Source organism: Canis lupus, chromosome 4 (genome assembly GCF_003254725.2).
Source record: "Canis lupus dingo isolate Sandy chromosome 4, ASM325472v2, whole genome shotgun sequence".
In the NCBI taxonomy this organism is placed as follows: domain Eukaryota; kingdom Metazoa; phylum Chordata; class Mammalia; order Carnivora; family Canidae; genus Canis; species Canis lupus.
In genome coordinates, this window is record NC_064246.1 from 71,097,728 (window position 1) to 71,121,968 (window position 24,241).

The 24,241-nt window shown below is 41.2% G+C and overlaps 1 long non-coding RNA gene across 1 annotated transcript in view; it reads right to left on the reverse strand.

Annotated features, from left to right (window-relative positions):
• LOC112652815 (uncharacterized) overlaps positions 1 to 24,241 on the reverse strand; it is a 106,775-nt gene that overhangs the window by 75,693 nt on the left and 6,841 nt on the right. Inside the window, exon 2 of the long non-coding RNA XR_003131741.3 lies at positions 24,077 to 24,218. This is a non-coding gene — a long non-coding RNA (uncharacterized LOC112652815). The remainder of the gene's footprint in view (positions 1 to 24,076; positions 24,219 to 24,241) is intronic.

Here is a 24,241-nt window from a genome sequence, read left to right on the forward strand (position 1 = left end):
GAGAGATATTCTGAGACCATCATGGATCTCTAGATTTGTCAGTAACTAACTTTCTTTCTTTCTTTCTTTCTTTCTTTTTTCTTTCTTCTAAGGTTAATATTTTTAAGTTCAATGCCCATCATTAATTTTATTCAGACAGCCTGAGTTCAAACCTCAGCTCCACCACCTACAAGTGGAGACCTTGGGCAAGTCATTTCATCTGTGATGAAACTGTGTTTCGGTTTCCCCACTGGTTCCAACAGTGCCTATTCTCAAAGGGTTGTTCTATGAATTAAATGAGTAGATACAGAAGAAAGTCCTTAGAACAGTGCCCAGAACATAGGAAGCATTAAGACTCACCTCCAACAAATAATTGAGTGCCGACCTTCAACAGGCACTGTGCCACACAGCAGTGCTGCAGTAGGGGAGGGAACACAGATCACCCCTGCCCTCCTGAAGCCTACAGCACCCTAGCACCTTTCCTCGGCTCTCCCTCAGAGATTTGGTTTCAAATGTGTCCTAGGAGTCTAGGAACTTGCATTTTTAATGCTGGTTGGTCATTGAACCAAACTTCGAGAAACACTGAAAACAAATCTAGTCCAGTGTTCTGTACAGGGTTTAAGTTTCTGCTGCAGTTCAATCACAAATTGTTGTATATCCTGAACCTCTGAGAGGAGCCAGACCTTGGAACACCAGTGGCCTCAGCGACAGAGTATGGCTTATGGTGGGGGGATGGAATTTCATTTCTATGAAAGGTTTAAACACACATATGTGTGTGGAGGGTGGGTGAGGAGCAGGGGAGACAGGGAGGTCTCTCCAAGTATTCATGATCCCATGTTGTACTTTTGGAAGTGAGCAAGAACCACAAAATGGTTAAGTTTCATAATTGTCTGACCACTGTGTTCCTATCTTCCCCCAAAAAAATACTACCTTGGAAACAACCACTTTTGAGTTTGATCATAGCATTAAGTAGATTGGCTGAGGACAGAATAAATTCAAACAAATTTTAGTTACATTTGGGGCCATATATCTGCAGTGAAGTGTTCATTTCTAGTGATGTGGAGGCCATTCCCCTCATCTTTATTTGAAGAGACAGTGGGGCAGACTTGCTAGTCACCACTCCTGTTTCTCACAAATCATTTTGTTGGGATGTGTGAGACACCCAGCAAGAAATCCACAACTCCCAGATAGAGTTATAGGCCATGAGGTGTGAGCAGGAGAGCTTGTGTGTGGAGCTTAAAGGAGGCCAGGCCTCGAAGGTCTGTACCATGTACCTCTGTGTTCCTCCCAGATCTTCCCAGATACCTCAGCCTTGGTATCCTTAAGCTACTGAGCCAATATCACTAAACCACTTACTTCTGGACTTTTTGAAAGATGAGAAAAATAAATCCCCTTTGCTTTCCCTTAAACATCTTCGCTGCCATGACTGGTGGTAAATACGGACCCATTTATTTCCCTGAACTAAATGAGAATTTGACTCTGCATGTTAGGAAAAAATAAAATAAAAAACTGTCTTTGTGGTTTTCCCTCACATCTTTAAGTTTATTACTCTCTCATTATTTTGATCATTTAAATTTTATTTAACAAAAATAGTACTGCTAATAAAAATCACAGTTGCTTAGATAAATTTAGGCATAAGAAAGCCTTCAAATGGCAAACAGCTTTAGAAAACTTATAGCACCTATCCCTTTAAAAATCACCAAAGAGGGATCCCTGGGTGGCGCAGCGGTTTAGCGCCTGCCTTTGGCCCAGGGCGCAATCCTGGAGACCCAGGATCTAATCCCACGTCGGGCTCCCTATGCATGGAGCCTGCTCCTCCCTCTGCCTGTGTCTCTGCCTCTCTCTCTCTCACTGTGTGCCTATCATAAATTAAAAAAATAAAATAAAATAAAAATCACCAAAGAGTAATTATTTGGAGCTTAAAATAGGCAGCTACAGTTGAGTATTTCAGGAAATATCTTGCCCTGTTAACTTTCAGAAATTGTCTAGACCAAAAAGCTATGTAGCTAATGCGGTAATGATCAGAAGCCACCATTTATTCCATCAAATGACTGGTTTCTATCAGTCTGAAGGCCAGCTGAGGTTAATGAACCACACCTATGTCCTTAAGAATGCTTATAAATCAACCTCAGGTGGGGTCACTCATTAATGTAAAGGTATCCAGTAGAGATGAACTTTTTCTCCTCCTGGGCAGTTGAGATGATGATCACAAACAATTTTAAGGTAATTCTGGAAACAATATCATGCAATTTAGACAAGCACTGAATTTATCTCCCCAGACACTGAACAGGATGTGATTTCAGGTCTAATTCTAAAATGAAGGAAAATAATTTTAACTTGCATTCAGGTATCTACGAAGCATCTCAGTATTGGGAGTGAATAAATTCTAGGCAAAATCTTTCCCACATAGAAAATTCAACTGCTGGTTCTTTCCATAAACTACATCTACAAAGGCCCAACATCATTTTTCCTCTCCTAATTGCTATTATGAGACAATAAATTTCTTATATGGGAATAATGCAAATATAACTGCATGGCACATGTAGGCCATGTGTTCTAGCAAATCCATAAAAAGGTTTCATTTGTATTTTTGATGAAAGGTACAACAATCTTCCAAGAGCATTAATCATTAATTTTGGAAACAGAGGATTAATACGTGACTTATCTCAATACTGGAATAGGGCTCAGTAAATATCTGTCAAAGAAAGATTCATTCATTCAACAACAAATATTTAGTGAGCCTTACTATGCTGGAATTTAAGAATCGTGCCTTCCCTGGCTAAAGTGGCATTTGTATGTAATAATGTGAATGATGTTCATATGACATTTTAAAAATGTGTTATAGTTTAAGGTTTTCTGAAACGAAATACCCAAGATACATTATTTTCAGGATCCAGAAGGGTATTTTATAATAACGGAAAAAAAGTGTAGCCTTACAAGGAATTAGACCGGAAACAGTAGAGCTATCAGACCCAAAGTCAGTTCCTCCACCTGGGGTCACATGGCCTCTTGTTTCTGCCTTTGTCTGCATAGGAGCAGCATTCTATTTTTCCCTTCAGCACACTAACCTTTAACACTTCTGCCTGACATCTTATTTCACAACAAAAGTTCAGCTTAAAAGTTCAGCTGAATCTGGCCAGCATCTTAGAATCCTAATTCTGCATCCTGGGGGAAAAAGATTTGCTTGGTTCAACCTAGCCTGAGTGTCCCTCACTCATCCAATCAGCTTGACAATGAGGGAGAGTTTACACAATAAAGATATACCATAGGGTCTAGCAGGAGAGGTTCTCAGAGACCCAGAGCATGGGTTCGGCTGCCACCTCCAAATTTTTTCTCCACTTGAACTGTACAGAAAAAAATCTTCAGTTGTGGGCTTTAGTATAAAGATAATCACCTAATTTTGAACCTCACTCAACTTTGCAGAAAACCTACCAGAACAAATTTCTCTCTTTTAGCTGGAAGAAAAGTTGCAATTCATTGCTTGCTTCTCTAAGAAGAGCTAACTTCTTTGAACATAACAAACCATCTCACTTTTTTTTTTTTTTTTAAGAATGAATTAAGAGATGTGCATATTCCTGAGCTTCATTCAAGTTTTTTCCATGTATTTTCCACTGGAGTCTTATTAGTATTTTTATAGTTCCTCAGCCTGATTTCTCTCCTAAAATGTATCACCCCACTTAGTTATGGGTATGTTTGACCCAATTTACGTGATTGCACTGGCTTGGAAATCTCACTGCTTTCATAACATAATGTAGTCCTCAGAAACACTCCCTCAATTCAAATTAAAACCACGAACATATAAATTGCCCATCTTCCCAATACTCAGCTCAACAGTTTACATCTATTTCAAATTTTCCAATATCATCTTCTGGAACCAACTCTTTGGCCTGTCTCAAACCCTCTCCTGTGGTTTCTTCAAGACAACTCTTACCCATGGTGACACGGTGAGAAAAGTTTCACTTCAAGCCTTCTTTCTATATGGGAAATCACATCAAAGCTTTTCCCATTGCTCCAATTTCTACAAACTAATCTCAGTGAAAAATTATAAAGCTGATGAATATTAAAACATGTGGAAACACAGTTTATTAAATACAGCTTCCTTCTTGGACATGAGACACTGATTCAACTCAGCTATTCTCATTAGAAGATGTTTATCAGATGAAAGCAACAGGTTCCCAATCTAACCTGCATTATGACCTCCCCGAGGGTCTCACTTTCTCAGTAGAGATAAAAACCTTCTCAGAATAAAACTGAGTGGGATGCCTGGGTGGCTCAGTGGTTGAGCATCTGCCTCCGGCCCAGGGTTTGATCCTGGAGTCCCGGAATCGAGTCCCACATCAGGCTCCCTGCATGGAGCCTGCTTCTCCCTCTACCTGTGTCTCTGCCTCTCTCTCTCTCTGTGTCTCTCATTAATACATAAAGAAAATCTTAAAAAAAAAAACTGAGTTTCCATGTGTTTATTAAAAATACTATTTACTTAGCTCTTCTAAAAAGTTTTCTTCAAGACACATCCACACGAATTACCTTACTCTATCCTTACAAGTCTATGAATGAAGCAACATTAATAATGAAGGGACAATATTATCCATCCTATTTTAAAGGTGAATCAACAGAGGCCTGAAATAACTAGCTTTTAGACATGGACACAGCCTTCCAAAGGAGCTTTGCCCTGACCTGTAGAATGAAAGGGTGAACTGAGGCTTCCCTAAAGTCATGTCCAGTACTATTTAACTTTTAATTCATATTTTCTCAACAGAACACACAGTTTAGTGATAGAGCTGAGGAAGAATTCAGAATCACGTCCAAGTTCTTTGCTGAGGAGTAGCAAAATTTCATAAGAACATACAAGCAAACAAAAAAAGAGGATGTTACAATCCCAGAGTCCAAAGTTGCCAAGTTTGAGTTTCTATTTCTAAGGTTAGGACAATACTCAGAGTGATTTACAGAAGACCTTGTAAGTAATTCTAAGGGTAAAGCTCAGTTTTCATTGGCATAATCTTAGCAACAAGTATAATATTTGAAGAACAAAAAAAAAAAAAAAAGAAAGAAAGAAAAAGTTTATCTTTCAAGCAATAAAATGGTCATGTTGAAAAATTCCATCCATTTTCCAGCCAAATGGCCCAAATAAAGTTACAAATGCAAGTGCACCTGGAGCAATTTTTCAAAATGGAAAGGTTTTTATACAAGTAACATAGTTTTCACAAAGATCGTCTTTGGATCATGGCTTGTTGCCTGGGCCAGATTTAGCTAACAGGTCAGAGGCAAAGCACTCTGAGCTCAGCACGGGACTGCTGAAATTCTGCTCTCAAGTGTGTGCTTGAGCTGCAGTGGATGCTTACCCTCTGGGATGCAAAGGTCCCACCACTTGGGGACATTGAGCCCCTTGGTTCAGGAAGCCTGTCACCAGAAAACTTACTCTCCTAGACCAGCTGTGAACACAGCACTGCTTGGCCGAATCTTTAACCAAATAAAAACCCTGGACCAAGTTACACAGCTCTGCCTAGATCAATAGTTCCAGTTTGGAAGGTCTGCCCTTGTGATCTTTTGTATGGGCTTATGATTGAAATGATTATATTTTCTGTCTGGAGTGTCTTCTTTTTAAAAAACAGCCTTTTGAGATATAACTGGCACACATCATAAAATTCACCAATTTAAAGTGTAATGGTTTTTAGTATGTTGAGAGTTGTGCAACCATCACCATAATCTAATGCCAGAGATTTTCATCATTTCCAAAAGCAACCTCATACCCATTAATTATCACTCTCAGACCCCAAGTAGTTACTAGTCTATTCTATGGATCTCTGTCTCAGCAGAGCTGAGATATATGGTCTCATGTAACTGGCTTCTTTAAGTAGCACAGCATCTTTATGGCTTCTCTTGTGGTATGTGGTACCACATTGTGGTATGTGTCAGTACTTCCTTCCCTTTTGTTGCTGAATAATACACCATGGTGTGTCACATTTTGTCTCTCCCTTCATCACCTAAGATACATTTGGGTTGTTTCCACTTTGGGGCTATTATAAACAATACTGCTATGAACGTTCACACACAAGGATTTGTGCAAGCACAACTTTTCATTTACCTCGGGTAGATAACTAGGAGTGGATTTCTGCATTATATGGTAACTCTATGATTAACATCTTGAAGACCTGCCAAACTGTTTTCCCATAGCACTTTCACAATTTTATATTTCCACCAGCGATGAAGGAGGATTCTGACTTCTCCACAGCTTTGCCAACGCTCATGATCATGTTGTCCATGGTGTCTTAATATCAATAGCATGTCTCTGCCAGTTGGTTCTTCACTATAGTTTTGGTGACTCTGGAAGATAACTGTCCATCTCTCTCTCTCTCTCTCTCTTTTTTTAAGATTTTATTTATTTATTTATTTATTTATTTATTTATTTATTCATGAGAGACAGAGAGAGGCAGAGACATAGGCAGAGGGAGAAGCAGGCTCCCTATGGGGAGCCTGATATGGGACTTGATCTCAGATCCCCGGGATCACGACCTGAGCCAAAGGCAGATGCTCAAACACTGAGCCATCCAGGTCCCTCACTGTCCATCGCTTTGTTAGCATCTCTTCTGGGGACTCCTGAAGTGCCCAATCAGACCACCCCAAACATCAGAAAAAAGATTCTCTATCATTTTTTCATGATATAAGAACAATTATTATATTCACCCATACAGTTAGGTTTTAACCATTTATAACCTTCTTGGTCTCTTTCTCTCTAGGGTCCCATGACTCAGAGATCCAATCATAGAAAAGAGAGTAAGTCACCCAGCCAAAAGAAAAATCTCAGACTTCTCAAAAATCTCAGTTAACTCAGAAACTCATAATCACCACTTATTATTTTGATATTTAAGACTACTACCTGGTATTTACTTCTTAAAAATAAGGATGTAATCTAAAGACCATGAGGCATCATTTCTCAAAAGGATGTCTGGAAGCTATCTGCCTCACAACCACCTGGGAAGAGAAATGGCTTGCTAATTATCAGATGCCCTGCCCCACTCATACTGTAATCTCTTGAAGTGAAATAAAGGAATGTGCACTGTAATAAGAGGTGAGTCTGGTGTGCCCGAACACTTGATAATCTCCACTATCACCCCTGGAGTATGTATCTGAGCCTGGCCAGCTTTTGGAGAAGAGTGGGAGAGCTCAGGTCCACTGCCTCCGAGGTTGTTTGCATATAAACCCCAGCTAGGGTTGCAAGGGGGCTGAATGGGGATAGCAAGGGAGAAGCAATAGTTCTGTACAGCATAGGTAGCAGCTCTTTTATTAAGGAGAATCTTAGGGCCAAGGCCCCTTATCTTATTTGAGGTGGGCTGGGTTATACACACTATACCAATATACTCTTGATGTGTGAGACCTGGGAGAGGCCAAGAGAAGGGCTGTGATGCTGGAGTGCAGGGAACTATTAGGGTGGGCCTGCCAACTTAGCTCTTCAGGTAGAGCAGTGCAGACAAGCTCTGGCATGGTGGCCCCTGAGAAGCGGTATCAGGGAGTTTCCCAGGGATTTATCTCCCAGTTCCCAATAGAGAGGGGCTTCCAAGAGTGGCAACAGCAGAAGTCTACAGAAGAATCACACCCAGAGGCCACTACTCCAAAGTATACTTCCCCACTGATGGCAGGTGACAACGAGGTAGCTACTCCTGATAGAGAACACTCTGGGAAGGACTGCAGTGGGGAGCAGAGAGCAGCTGTTACCGGGAGAACGAGGTCCCCAAAGCCTGTGGCTGTCTGTGGCAGTAGCAGCAATATGATGAGAAGGACTATTCCTTTCCCTGAACCCCACACAAGTGACCAAAACCCCATCCCAATGGCTGCAGTCAAGGGTGGGGTTCAGAGTCCGAAGGGCTGGTCCAAGGCAGGAGGAGCCAGTGAGGTGACTCTGAGCTAAAATCACACAATGGGGACCCCTGAGTGGCTCAGCCAGTTAAGCATCTGACCCTTGATCTCACCTCAGGTCATGATCTCAGTGTTGTGAGATCAAGCCCTGTGTCGGGCTCTGCGCTGAGTATAGAGCCTGCTTAAGATTCTTCTCCCTCTGTCCCTACTGCACCTCTCCATACTCACACGCTTTGATTAGATAGATAGATAGATAGATAGATAGATAGATAGATAGATCCTATAAGAGACCCTGATGAAGCCTGGAGGTCTAGTCCTCAAAGGGCTGGTGTGGAAGCCCTAAGTGGACAGACTCAGAAGGCAGATGACATCTGGAATGCAACAGAAAATGATCCCAGCTGGTAACTGCACATCTTATTGAGAAGTGGGTCCCTTTATCTCCTGGCAGGTGAGGGCCCAGGGCCAGGGGAAACAGACAGACAGGGTGGGAGCTTATGCGCCCTGCACTTCCCAGGGCTGGTCCCCGGGAAGGGCTTACTCTGAGGGGAGATGTCCCGACTGAGTTTTTCCTGGGCCTGCCACATTTCACCCAAGGCTCCAAGGAAGGAGCCTTTCTGGTTCTCTCTAGAAGGAGTTGGAAAAGGATACCTGAGAGTCAGGAAAGGAGTTCTCAAACCACTGATACCTGGGGCTGTCAGTCAGTAGCAGCCAGGGTTGTGCCACTACAGACTGTTCACATTTTGAATTCCCCACCAGGGTCCTAAGTGTAAACCCAGTGAGTTTCTTATTTGGAAGACTCCCAAATAGTCTGCACTCACAGCACATACACACTCAGACACCTACGTACACACACATACGCATCATCATCTACTACAGAGACCACAGAGACTATGAATGCTGCTCCAGAGAATCCAGGAGCCAGTCGATGCCAATCTGCCCGAATCTGCCCTGGGGGAAGATTCTTTTTCAGCCAGGAGATCGAGGGAGCAGGGCAGCTTTGTCCTCAGCAAGGCTGCTGAGGGTTGGGATTCGAAAACTATTTGGGCTAGAAACATCAAGAGATCAGGTTCCCTTCCCAAAGTTGAAGTATTTCCTGGTCCGAGCCGATCCTAAAATGCCAGAAGCGCCCTGGAACCCCTGGCATTTTGGTATTTCCAGCAATTAGTGGTGTTGAAAATCCTTGAGGGGTAAAAAGAACCCAGGCAGTGATTTCACAAAGGGAAAACAAACAAATAAATCCCCCAAGAGAGGGTGAGAAGGTGAACCGGACTTCTACTTTAATTTTAGGAAAAAACATAATCCTGCCTCTGCTCTGGCTGGTGCTCCAGCACGTGCAGGCACGTCGCGTCAGTGGCTGTCCCCGGGGTCAGGCTGCGGGTCCAATTTTGATCCTCTGTTTAGTTAGGCCTTTTAAAGGTTTCGGGCAGACTGAACCATCATCATTTTGGAATCTGAACGTGAGCAGAGGCTTGCAAAGTGGCCTCCTCCTGGGGCTGCCGTGAAGGCTGAGCGGGGACCCACTTGAGTGGTGACCGAGTGCTGATAAGTGGGGAGGGTGAATTTATGAGGTGGGGCAGTTCGTCGACTACACGAGTCACTCAGAATTCATGGAAGCAGGTGCGAAATGACCAGGTTTCAACAGCTGAGGTGGGATGATACTTTGTAATAAGAGAAGCCCATTCCTGGGCCAGGGTCGAGGGAGACCAAGACTAATCAGGGAATGCTGTGCCGGGAGCCAGCGCTCCGGAGCTGGTGAACCCACGCGGAGATGACAAGCCCAAGCCGGGGGCTCAGGCGAGAATGCAGGGCGGCCAGGCGGGAGGTCACCACCACAGACCCCACCGGCCCAGCAGCCACGGGCGAGCCTCAGCCCGGGAGCAGCATGCAGCCAGCGCAACATGGTGCACGCTGCAGGCTGGTGTTTTATTCAGTATAAATATTTTAAATGCAGTTTTAAATATTTTGCAAACCAAAAATAGCAGCAAGCATGGAGGTGGCTTCACTATTGGTTTTCTGCCTCTTTCTCGAAAAGCACTGAGTTAATACAGACCCTGTTGTTTGTTATCTATTTTAAACGTTCAGTGGCCCTAACTGAACTAGTTCAATATGAAATGCAAACTTATTTTTTTCTCTTAAAGAGTGCATCAACCCAACAAAGCAGGTGAATTTTTACTGACAGCATTTTTTTTTTTTAAATAAAATCATTCTTTAACCAAAGAGAGCAGGAGAGAGAGAGTGGGAGCACTGTCTTAGGGCAAAAATCTGAAGGGCACAGGGCCTAGAGAGTGGAGAGCAGCCTTGCCCAGCGGCTGATGACATAGGGTAGCTCCAAAATCTTTGAGAAGGGCCACCCACTTGCCACCACAGCCCCGATCAGGGTGGCGCTTGGCCAGAAAACTCGTCCTGCACAGCCACACTCCAGAGCAACCACATAACTGAAAGAGGATAACAAAATCAATCCACAAGCCGAGTGAAAGGCACCATCAGCCTCCAACATTGTTGAGGTGGTTTGCTTTGTGTTTTTAATAATCAGAAATAGTGCGAAATGCTGCAGAGGAAATGTGGTGTTCCCAGTAAACACAACCTGGGTGGTGTTCTTGCAGAACAGACAGATGAGGCGGAATGCTAAGCTGTTCTCTTTTTGTTTTTCTTTTATTATCTTTGATTGTGCTTTTGAGAGGTCAGAGTTTCAGGCAAGACCAAGCTACAGAATTTGCGGGGCCCAGTGAAAAATGAAATGTCAGGGCTCTGTTCAAAAATTGGTAAGACTTTCAGCAAGGGGATAATAGAACATCCGCCAAGTGCAAGCTCAACTCTGTGGCTTCGGGGGCCACTCATCCTTTGCGTCTTTAGGTACAAAGCCCAATGGCAGTTGGACCTCCATCTCTTCCCTGGACAAGGCTCCGCTGCTGGAGGCAACTCTACAAGAGCCACCATCTTGCGGCAGGTGTCACCCTTGGCCCTGGCTATGCCAGTGGAAGGGCTGGCAGGGTCTCGGCAGCTTACTGACCCTCAGCCAGAGAATATACCAGAGCTTCTATTTCATTTCCTGAGAATATTTGTTGTGGGATTTCTCTTTCTGGTTTTTAAAAATAACACATGTTTATTGAAGAAAATGCAAAAGAAAAAAAATACAGAACACCTGAAGAAAACAAAATCACCCACCCTCCAAACACCCAGATAATTTTTGCTGTGTATGTTTTCCGTGTGTAATTTTCCAAAGCTAGAATAATACTCTAATACTGTTTTTTAAAAAATATTTTATTTATTTGAGAGAGAGAGAGATAGGGAGAAAGCACAAGCAGGGGGACAGAGGGGGGGGAGCAGACTCCTCCCTCAATAGGGAACCCAATGACCTGAGCTGAAGGCAGTTGCTTAATTGACTGAGCCACCCAGGCATCCCTCTAATATTGTTTATAACCTTTTTCAACTTATTTTACGATCTTCCCTTGTCATTCATTGAATATTCTTTAATTACCTCATTTTTAGGGGTTATACATTAGTCCTATATATGGAAAAAGAATAGTATATATATAGCACAATGTATTTAACATATTATATATGTATAATTTATATTTATAGTCTAACATGAATACGTACATGTATGCACACACCAGAATACATTTAATCTGGATTATATGAACTTGGTCATTATTCATAAAAACAATACAATCTACGTCTGGCTACACTGGTCAGACTGAAAACAAATCTCCCTCTTCCATTTGCTCACTTTGCAGTGTTTAAAAATGAGGAGTTGAACTCACTTTTGCAATCATAAATTAAAAAAAAATCAGGGCATCCCCCAGCCTATGAAAAAATTTTCTTTCTGCCTAATTGGCATGAAAATCAAATAATTAATTCACTGAGTACAGTTCCGCTGAATCTAATAGGTAAATGGCAGTTCTTGGTATTCCCAAGCGATGATTCATTTGGAATTGACAAATGTTCGCCAAGGAGATAACCAGCAATACTCCTGCTCACCAACCTGGAGCATTTCCTCATTCAGTCACGCAAGCGGGGGCGGCAAAGAGCCTCCAGCTTAGAAAGAATAATGCTAATAATACACCAAAATGTTTCTGAGCATGAAGGGATGTTTCAGAAGTGGCTTTCCATTTCAACATTCTTTCAACAGTTCAGTCAACTTCTCATAAAATTAATAGTAAATACTTTTTTAAGGCTGTGTGTGTGTGTGTGTGTGTGTGTGTGTGCTGGTATTTTTGGGTGATTTGTTTTGGGTTATTGAAATATGCTACCCTGGAAAATGCTCAGCTATAAATGCCATTCTTCATAAACATGAGCTGGGCTGCTGATACACGGCTTTGCAGTTCTCTTTGAACTGCACTTTTGTTGCTTTCTACGGCCTTCTTCCCTCAGAGCACGTGTCTGGGAATAAGCACTGGAGATGCAAAGGTCACGAAGTTGTCGTGGAAACAGAACCTCTCCTCGTAGGCAGAGCTGGCTAATACTGATCAGCAGCTGCCTGGTGCCAGGCACTGTGCCGGGTTTGCCAGCATCTTCTCTCATTAACTCTCCAGTAGCCCTCTTGGGTAGCACCAGCCCAATTCTTAGAGTAGAAACCTGAGTCAGACCAGTCAAGCATCGTGCCTAAAGTCATATGGCTTCTAGGCTGGCAAAACTGAGATGGGAATCAAATGTTACTCCTCTGAGCAGCACTGCTTTTCCAGTTAATCTACCCCCAGCTCCTAGGCAGGATGAGAACAGGGACCCACGTGGCCCCATTTCTCTGTAGCATTCCAATGGCAGGTCTAGCAGATGGTCCTGTAATAACTTTCAGAATGATTCTTCCAGTTTCCTCACTTGTCAGACTTCACAGTGACCAGTTCCTTGTCATGTGCATTGCTTTAAAGATTGTAACCTGGGCTGAACAAATCCAGAGAACAAGCCAACATTTCCCTGGTGATCTTAATAATCTAAACTTTCAAAGTTTCCCTAAAGAGTTGAAAAAAGAAAGTGTATGCATGTGTGTGTATGTGTGCACATGTGTATACAACAGACATGACATGAAGCAACCAGAACTTGAGACACATGGGTGGCTAGGTGGTTGAGCATCTACCTTCAGCTCAGGGTGTGATCCCAGGGTCTGGGATCGAATCCCACATCAGGCTCCCCACAGAGAGCCTGCTTCTGCCTCTGCCTAGGTCTCTGCCTCTCTCTCATGAATAAATAAAATCTTTAAAAAAAACAAAAACAAAGAAAAAGCAACAGGGATGGGGAGGAGCTAGATGACAGAAGGAGCAAAGGCCTCAAGGACTCCACTCAGAAATAGGATTAAAACCTGAAGTTTGTGCATGCGCACACACACACACACACACACACACACACACACATCCCACTGCTAGTACCACAGACTTCATAACCTATTTCTACAGATTCCCCTGCCACACTTTTATCCACATCCATTCTACACCATCTGTTTCATATGTACGCACCCCTAAGAAATCCCATGATTTTCTGCGGGGCTATAGTGGCTATTCTAAGGAGTCTAAATCTTTTCTGTGTCAGATTATTTCTGTGGATCAAACCCTAGCTTCAGTTGGGCCAACAGAGGCTGTCAAGTCAGGTGGAACCAGAGATTAGGTCCTCAGGGGGCAGGCACTGCATCAGCCACTGCCCTCCCCATCCTAATACTCACCTCTCCAAGTACACACACACACCAGACTTTCCTTCTTGCACCCAGGCACATCCTATACTCAGCAAGAAAACCATTAGGAGTTTATTAAAGACAAACTGAAACAAAGAACTCTTCATCTTACCTGGTGCCACTGCAGTACTGAGAAGACATGGACAATGCACCAAACCCCTGTTGACCATTATAGGTAGTGCAGGTAGTGCCGGGGAACTGACACTCTCTCAATTATTATAGTTTTTTACCCCAGGCTCCTCTAGCACTATGTAACCCACAGGTGCTCTTAAATATCTGGTCAACAAGAATTTCCATGACCTGTGGGACATCACCTGGAACTTGTGAGAAATGCAGAATCCCAAGCCCCACCCCAGACTATAGAATCAGCACTTGAACAAACCCCAGGTGATTCACATAAAATCTAGGCTTGAGCTCTGTTCTAGACTCCAGAGGAGTCATATGGTTGCACATTAGAATCACCTGGAGACATCTTTAACTAGAGCAAAAGATAGGTCCCACCATTAGATTTTTTTAAAAAGATTTTATCTATTTACTTGAGAAAGAAAGAGCAAGTACGGAGAAGCAGACCCCTGCTAAGTAGGGAACCGAAGTGGGGCTTGATTCCAGGACCCTGGGATTATGACCTAAACCAAAGGCAGATGCCCAACCAACCAAGCCACCCAGGTGCCACTGCACTGTTACATTTTTATTTTCTTTGAGGTATGTGGCCTAGGCAAGGGTATGTCTCAAAAGTTCCTTAAATTTAGCAAATAAAAATAGAGAACACTCAGTTATATTTGAATTTTGGATAAACAGTAAGAGGTTTTTGGTTCGTTCTTTTTTTTTTAAGATTTTATTTATTTCTTCATTTGTGAAAGACACACAGAGAGAGGCAGAGACACAGGCAGAGGGAGAAGCAGGTTCCATGCAGGGGGCCTGATGTGGGACTCAATCCTGGGTCTCCAGGATTACGCCCTGGGCCAAAGTCAGGCGCTAAACCACTGAGCCACCAAGGGATCCTCCGTTCATTTTTTTTTTTTTTTTTTTTGTTGTTGTTTTACTGCAAATATATTCTATGTAGTATTTGGGACATACTTACATTAAGAAATTGTTTGTATTTACCTGAAACTTAAATCTTATTGACATCTGTATTTTAACTGGTAACCCAATCTCCAGGTGATGCTAATGTACATACATCCAGAGTTGAGAACGTCTACCATAAAGAAAGCTTAGTTCTATGCAAATGCTTGCCCTGGAATTTTCTGAATGGTCCTGATGTCAAATATTCTCTCCCACTGTGGTCACAGATAACACTTTTGGAAAAAAAGCCTTTCTCATCATGATCCTAAGCCACCATTAAGCCTGTTAATGTCCAGTAACACTAGTGAATGGAGAAATGAAATTGAGTTGCCAGACGGCAACTACAGGGTATACAGGGTATGGCCTGTATTTAATTATTTTTGTCCTGTGTCATATATTGGCTTCATCAAGATCCCTTCAATGTCCTGTATTCAGCCATTTCTTTTACTAGATTGCAAAAATTTGGCAGTCAAAGCAATTTTTAAAATTTAACTGGGTATTCTATATTTTTATTTGTGAGGTCTAGCAACTCGATGGAGGAACTACTCTGCTAAAATCCTGGGGACTAATCCCAAGAAATTTGTCATCCCAGATTCAGTACTTATCTCAGCCTCTGTTGAAGATTTTTACCTCAGACCTCTGAACTTCAGGTCAAGTCTGCTGAAAAAAAATGTGGCTACTCTACCAGCCAAGAATTTCAGTTCATTCTTAGCTGTCCCTGTTATTTAAGTTGAATTTAATAGTTTGGCACTTACCTCACTCATACATCACACATGGGATAAATTAATATTGACAGACATTTGTTGCTAATAAAGTGATCCCAAACTTCTTGGTATTTTTTTCTCTTGCAGTATTTTGAAAAGGCTAAAATTAAGACAAGCAGTGGCTATTAAAACAGGGAACTGGGACCCACAGATAAGCTGGGATGGACATGAAGTGACTCTTCATGGGCTGCTGGTTTCCATATGGATCCCAGGGTTGTAGATGCTCCAGGAGAGATGGGGAAGTTGATGGAGTTCAAGTGTGCTCAGCCAAATAACACAAACATTGTGGGAAACCCTCAGGGAAAGTCTTGACTGGGACCCAGCTGGCTGGGATTGTTGTGGGGGGGGAGGTGGGTAAGCAATGATGACCTTATGCTAGAGAGAACATGGGGCACAGCTGAAGCACCAGCCAGCCTCTGGGAAAGAGCTGTTCTTTGTGTCATTTTCTCTCCCTCACATTCCCTGGCATGATTTCTACCCGTCTTCACTGCAGGACAGGAAAAAACAGATACAAGGTCTGAATTTGCAAGCTGATGTTTAGGTTGGAAAATTATCCCCGTAGATATCAAGAAAGACTGAAGAGATGGCACGATTCAAGGTACGATTAAAAGCTAGATAAACATGGTAAACATGGAAGGTAAACATGAAGCATCACATCTTTCTAACAGGAATTCCATTGACAGGAAACAGAGGGAAGGAAATGGTGGATCAAATAGACAACAAATAAGCATATATACAGAAGATTTTAGTAACATGAATAAAAAGTGCTAATACATATTAATAAGTTCAACCCTATATATATTCTATAAGCACCAACATATATACATGTATACCTTCATTCCCTATAAACAAAATTCATATCCTTTCAAATTCATATGAAATTTCACAAAAATTGGCTATGTTCTGGGCTAGAAAAAAAAGATCAAGACATTTCAAGGCATCATCAGCTAACTTCTCTGACCCAGTGCAGTAAATGTCAAAATCCATAAAAACGATAGTTTTTTAAAAATTCCATGTGACTGGAAATTTAAAAAGATACTACTAACTTTTAGGGAAGACGGCAGAGTAACAGGATCCTAAGCTCACCCGTACCTGCAGATACAACTACATAACACCACATCCATATAAATAACCTTCCAAACAACCTGAAGACTGGCAACTCTCTGCAGCTAAATGTAGAGAAAAGGCCACACTGAAGAGGGTAAGAAGAGTGAAGATGCAGTTGGAGCTAAAGGGACCTGCAGGACCACTGATGGCAGGGAGGAATACCACCAGCGGGGAGAGGAGAGAGAAACAAACCCTCACACCAGGAAACCCCTGCGGGGAAGACAAAGCCCCATAACATTTGGCTTTGACAACCAGAGGGGCATAACTTTGTGAGTTCTTACCATCAGCAGGGCTTAACACATGGAACTTAAAAAAATCAGCAGGCTGAGCTCTGGGAGAGCTGGAGGGCAGTGGGAAACTGAGTCCCCACCCTTAAAGAGACAGCACAACAAGCAGCCTGTGAAGATACAGTATAGAAGAAGCAGTTTGAAAAACCTCTGGAATAGGGACGCCTGGGTGGCTCAGTGGTTGAGCGTCTCTGCCTTTGGCTCAGGCTCAGGGCATGATCCTGGAGTCCCGGGATCAAGTCCCGCATCGGGCTCCCACAGGGAGCCTGCTTCTCCCTCTGCCTATATCTCTGCTTCTCTGTGTGTCTCTCATGAATTAATAATAATAATAATAATAATAATAATAATAATAATAATAATAAATTTAAAAAAAGAAAAGAAAAACCCCTGGAATAAACAAATAGGAGATTGTTTACTAATCTCAGGGTGCATAGGAGGGGCTGATCCTTGGGAGACTGGTCCAGCAACAAAGGAGCTGGGGGATACCACCAACCCAGGTACACAAATGCCTGCAGAAATTAGTGTGGTGCAAACACTCACTACCTAACTTGCTAACAGCATCCCTCTAACCAGACCTTGGTCTCCTCCCACAGCAGACAATTGCAAACCTTGCTACCAGGTGTCTTTCCCAACCACCCCCACTGAAGCTTCTAGAGATCCACTCCCCCCACTCCACCCCCAATCCAGCCAGCTTAGGTCCCACCAGCTGCAGGCCCCTCTTGCAGCAGACCTGCATGAACCTTGCTGGTACTGGGAGCTCTACCCCTACACTCTCCTATGAGCCTGCCCCTTCCAATACACTCTTAGCTGGAGCCCATCCAAAGTAGTGTCACAAGCCTGGAAGTGTATAAGCAGGCCTGAGAGGGGCCAGGCCCACTCCAAAATGACTCCTGACCTGGGAAGAGGGAAAGAGAACCACACACACTAATCAGACTGTAGAACAGTAGTGGGCTGGGGGCAGACATCTGATCTGACTATAGGCCTTGCCTACCAACAAAAAATTTTCAGGGGAAAACACAGGGAAAGCATGCTATAGTTCAGTGCTACTATGTCTTTGGAAAATCTCTGGCCTGTCAGAACTCAAGCCCAAGGTGGCCCTAAACTGGCCCAATAACAACAAAGGGACCAAACCCTGTTCACAACAAGGAGAGAGAGCCACTGCAGGTGACTAAAGGGAAAAGAGGCTCAACTACAATAGTAGGGCCTAACAACACACATAGGAGACACCCCTGAAGTACCAGGTTCTGGTGAAGAGGGGATGTCACACTATAAGACACTATAGGACCTCTTCCTTGTAAGGCCCCTACTTTCAAGAGCAGGAGATATAATTGACTTTCCTAACACATAGGAACAGACACAGAGAATTAGATAAAATGAGACATTGGAATATGTCCCAAATGAAAGAACAGTACAAAATCATAGCAAGAGACCTAAATGAAATAAAGATAAGTAATATGCCTGATAGAGAATTTAAGGTAATGGTCACAAAGATACTCACTGGATTTGAGAAAAGACTGGAGGATGTCAGTGAGACCCTCAACAATGAGACAGAAAACATAAAAAAAGAGCCAATCAGAGATGAATAACTCAATACATGAAATTGTAAATACACTAGATGGAATAATAGACTAAAAGAAACAGAAGAAAAGATCAGCAACCCGGAAGACAGTCATAGAAAGCAATCAAGCCGAATAGAAGAAAGAAAAATCATGATAAAAAATGAAAATAGACTTAAGGAACTCAGTGTAAAGTGTTATAACATTCACATTATAGAGATCCCAGAGGAGAAGAGAGAGGAATAGGCAAAAAAAGTTTATTTGAAGAAATAATAGCTGAAAACCTCCTAAATTTGGAGAAGGAAACAGAAATCCAGATCTTAGGAGCCACAGAAAGCCCAAAACAAAATCAACCTAAGGAGGTCCATACCAAGATACATAGTAATTAAAATGGCAAAAAGTAATGATAATGAGAGAATTTTAAAAGCAGCAAGAGATAAGAAAACAGTTACATATAAGGGAAATCCAGAAGACTATGGGCTTATTTTTTGGGCAGAAATTTTGCAGGCCAGAAGAGAGTGGCATGATATATTCAAAGTGCTGAAAGGAAAAAAAACCTGCAGCCAAAAATAGAAGGAGAAATAAAGAGTTACCCACACAAAAGTTAAAGGAGTTCATCACCACTAATCCAGTCCTACAAGAAATGTTTAAGGGAAATCTTTGAGTGGAGAGGAAAGACTTTAATTAAAGTAGGAGTAAGAAAAGTAGGAATCAAAAAAGCACTAAAATTAGGTATATCTATAAAAATCCACCAAAGGATTCACAAAATAAAAGAATGTGAAGTATGACACTGTATACCTAAAACATAGAGGAAACAGGAATAAAGAATGTGTTCAAACTTAAGAGACCACCAATTTAATATAGATTGCTATATACAGAAGATGTTATATACAAACCTAATGGTAACCACAAATCAAAAACCAGTAATAGATATGCAAAAAAAGCAAGGAATACAGATATATCACTAAAGAAAGCCAGCAAATTATGAGAGAACAAAAGAAGAAATAGAGAACCATAAAAAAAGTAACAAAAGAGCAATAAGTACATACCTACCAATAATTACTTTGAATGTAAATGGACAAAATGCTCCAATCAAAACACATGGAATAGATAAAAAAGATAGGCCCGGGACACCTGGGTGGCTCAGTGGTTGAGCATCTGCCTTCTGCTCAGGATGTGATCCTGGAGTCCCAGGATGGAGTCCCATGCCAGGCTCCCTGCAGGGACCCTGCTTTTCCCTCTGCCTGTGTCTCTGCCTCTCTCTTTCTGTGTGTGTCTCTCATGAATAAATAAAATCTTAAAAAAAAAAAAAGCGAAGCCCATCTATATGCTGTCTGTAAGAGACTCATGTTAGACCTAAAAACACATACAGATTGAGAGTGCAGTGATGCAAAAGCATTTATCTATCATGCAAAAGAAAGTGAAAACTTAAGGGTAGCGATACTTATATTAGACACTTTAAAATAAAGACTGAAACAAGAGTCAAAGAAGGACACTATATAATTATAGAGGGAACCATCTAAAAAGAAGATATGATCATGGTAAATATTTATGCACCTAACATGGGAGCATCCAAATACACAAAGCAGCTAATTACAAACATAAGGAAAGTAATTGATAGTAATACAATAATAGTAAGGGACTTTAACATCCCACTTATATCAATGGATAGATTATTCAAACAGAAAATCAGTAAGTAAACAGCAGCTTTGAATGACACATTGGACTAGGCAGATCTAACAGATTCAAATCATTCCATCCTAAAACACAATACACATTCTTTTCAAGTGCACATGGAACATTCTCTTTATTTTGTAAATATTTATTTATTAGAGAGAGAGAAAAAGAGGGAGAGAGGGAGGGAGGGGGGAGGAACAGAGGGAGAAGGAGAGAATATCAAGCAGATTCTACTTTGAGCATGGAGCCCAATGTGGAGCTCAATCCCAGGACCCTGAAACCATGACCTGAATCAAAACCAAGAGTTGGAAGCTTAACCAACTGAGCCACCCAAGCACTCCGGGAACATTCTTCAGAACAGATCACATATTAGTCCACAAAACAAGTTGTAACAAATTCAGAAAGACAGAAGTCATGCCATGTATCTTTTCTGACCACAATGCAATGAAAATAGAAATCAGCCACAAGAAAAAATCTGAAAGCCACCAAATACATGCAGATTAAATAACATGGTATTAAACAATGAATGGGTCAACAAAGAAATAAAAAGGAAAACTAAAAAAAAAAAAAAAAAATACATGGAGACAAATGAAAATGAAAACACAATGGTCCAAAATCTCTCAAATGCAGGTAAGGTTATTCTAAGAGGAAAGTTCATAGCAGCAGAGGCTGACCTCTAAAAGCAAGAAAAATCTCAAACTAATCTTATACTCAAAGTAGCTAGAAAAAGAAGAACAAACAAAACCCAAAACCAGTAGAAGGAAGAAAATAATAAAGATTAAGACAGAAATAAACAAAATAGAAACTAAAAAAATAACAAAACAAATAGATTGAAACAGGACCTGGTTCTTTGAAATATCAACAAAACTGAAAAACCTTTAGCCATACTCATAAAAAAAAAAGAGAGAAGATGCAAATAAATAAAAACACGAAAGAAGAGAAATAACTAACACCATAGAAATACAAAGGGTTATAAGAGAATTTTATGAAAAATTATATGCCAATAAATTGTCAACCTAGAAATATAATTTCCTAGAAACATATAACTTCCCAAAACTAAAACAGAAAATTTGAACATACTAATAACCAGTAATGAAATTGAATCAGTAATCAAAAAAACTCCCAAAACAAAAGTCTAGGACCAGACAATTTCACAGCTGAATTCTACCAAATATTTAAAGAAGAGTTATTAATACCTGGGATGCCTGGGTGGCTCAGTTGGTTAAACATCCCACTCTTGGTTTTGGTTTAGGTCACAATCTCAGGGACCTGGGATGAAGCCCTTGTGTCAGGCTCCCCACTCAGTGGGGAGTCTGCTTGAGATTTTCTCTCCCTCTCTCTCTGCCCCTCCCCACTCACATGTGCTCTCTTTCTAAAATAAATAAATCTTTAAAAACAGAGTTAATACCTATTCTTCTCAAACTATTCCAAAAATAAAAAGGAAGGAAATCTTCTAAATCCATCCTATGAGGGTATTATCCTGATACCAAACTCAGAAAAAGTACAAAAAAAAAAGAGAGAGAGAGAGAGAGAACTATAAGCCACTATCTCTGATGAACATAGACATAAAAATCCTCAACAAGATATTAGAAGAATGAATCTGACCACATATTAAAAAAACCATTCACCACAATCAAGTGGGCCTTCTTTCCAGGATGCAAGGGTGGTTTAGTATTTGCAAATCAATCAACATGTTACATCACATCAACAAGAGAAAGAATAAAAACTATATGATCATTTCAATAGATGTAGAAAATGCATTTGGCAAAATACAACATTCATTCATGATAAAAATCCTCAACAAAATAGGTTCAGAGGGAACATACCTCAACATAATAAAGACCATATATGAAAAACCCACAGCTAACATCATACTCAATGGTGAAAAACTGAGAGATTTTTCCCTAAATCAGGAACAAGACAAGGATATTCACTCTTACCACTTTTATTCAACATAGTACTGAAAGTCCTAGCTACAGCAATCAGATAAGAAAAATTAATAAAAGCATCCAAATTGGTAAGGAACAAGTCAAAGTTTCACAATTTGCAAAGGACATGAGGACATAATACTATGTATAGGAAACCCTACAGACTCCACCAAAATCTACTAGGAAAAAAAAAAAAAAAACTACTAGGACTAATAAATGAATTCAGTGAGGTTATAGGATACAAAACCAATACACAGATATCCATTGCATTTCTGTATAGTCTAATGAAACATACTAATAATGATGTAGCAGAAAGAAAAATTAAGCAAACAATCCCATTTATTATTGTACCCAAAACAATAAATTACTTTGGAATACATTTGACCAAGGAGATTAAAGACCTGTGTTCTAGAAACTATAAAACACTGATGATGAAAGAAATAAAAAATGAGGCAAATAAATGGAAAAATCCATGCTCATGGATTGGAAGAGCAAGTACTATTAAAATATCCATACTACCTAAAGCAATCTACAGATTTAATGCAATCCCTATCAAAATACCAGAAGCATTTTTCATAGAACTAGAATAATCCTAAAATTTGTATAGAACCACTAAAGAGTCTGAATAGCTAATTATCAAGAAAATGGACAAAACCAGAGGTATCACAATTTTAGATTTTAAGATACAGTACATATACACACACTCAGGAAAATAAGGAGTAATAGAGCATATACATAAAGAAGATGGAAAAAGTAAGAAAAAGAAGGGGTGTAAATAATAATGAGGCAAAGAGAGAGAGAGAATAATGAATATGAAAAAATGAAAGGTGGTTTTTTGAAAAGTTCATATAACTGATTAAATGGGGGAAGAAATTGCAAATAATATAAAGAGAGAATGAATAAAATGATAAAAATATTTTTAAAATTTATTTATTTATTTATTTATTTATTTATTTGAGAGAGAGAGAGAGAGTACACAAGTGAGTGAGGGGCAGAGGCAGAGGGAGAGGGAGAAGCAAACTCCTTTTGAGCAGGAAGCCAGACTGGGGGCTCAATCCCAGGACCCTGAGATCATGACCTGAGCCAAAGGCAGCTACTTAACCAACTGAGCCACCTCAGGGTCCCAGAAATATCTTTTTTAAAAATTACTAACAAAAAACAAAGGCAATTAACTTGGAATATATATATTAGTAGATAAGTAGCTAATAGAAAGATAGACAAATGGATAGTTATATGGTAGTGGTTCTCAAAATGTGGTCCTGGGATCAGTATCAGTTTCACCACCTGGGAACTTCTGAAAACAAAACAAAAAAAGCATGCCCCCTTTCCAGATCTACTGAATCAGAAATTGGGACTGGGGCAAGCAATCTGAATTTTAACACGTTTCTTCTTCTCATCCTAAGTGATTGATACCTGCCAGGGTCTGAGCACATATGGTAAGTGCTATGGGAAAAAAAGAAAGGGAATGGAATGTAGTGGAGAAGGATGTTTGTCATTTTTATCTATTTATTTTTTATTTTATTTATTTATTCATGAGAGACAGAGAGAGAGAGCACGGCAGAGACACAGGAGGAGGGAGAAGCAGACTCCATACAGGGAGCCCCACGTGGAACTCGATCCCGGGTTCCCAGAACCACACCCTGAGCTGAAGGTGGCGTTAAACCGCTGAGCCACCCGGGCTGCCCTGTTTGTCATTTTTAAAAGAAGAACTAAGGATCTCACTGACATGGGTGACTTTTGAGTAGAGCACCTAAAAGAGATAAGGGAGAGAATAAAGCAGATATATGAGTAAAAAGTATTCTGGGCAAGTGAAAGGGCAAGTGCAAAGGCCCAGCCTGAGGCAGGACCATGCTTAATGTGCCCAAGGAACAGCAAAGAGGTCAGCGTGGCTTGAGCAAGTGAACCAGCAAGAGTGCCAGAAAACAAAGTCAGAGAAGCGAAAAGGTAAAGAGGGATGGGTGTGGGGGGCAGATCCTGTTGCACCTATACCTGATTAACTCATTAGATGAAGAAAACATTTCCCTTCACTCCAGAGACACTTTGGTGGACCAGCAGATCTCATTCCGTAAGGACTCGTGAAGACAGTCACTTGCCACAGGAAGAGTCATGGGGAACTGATTGACGACAAAAGGATAAAAGAATGGAAACGCACACATATGGGTCAAACTCATATGGGCACCTCAGAACTCCCCCAGATACTCACCCTAGTAGCCTGACACCTGGCTAGGCTGTCCATGGGCCTCCTCGGGACAGTTCTTGGTTGCCATGGTATCTAGATGAACGCTCACTCCTCACATCCAAGGAATGGCAGGAATTTTCATCATGGTTGCTCATTCTTCCTTCATCTTGGAAAGAAGACAAAATTACT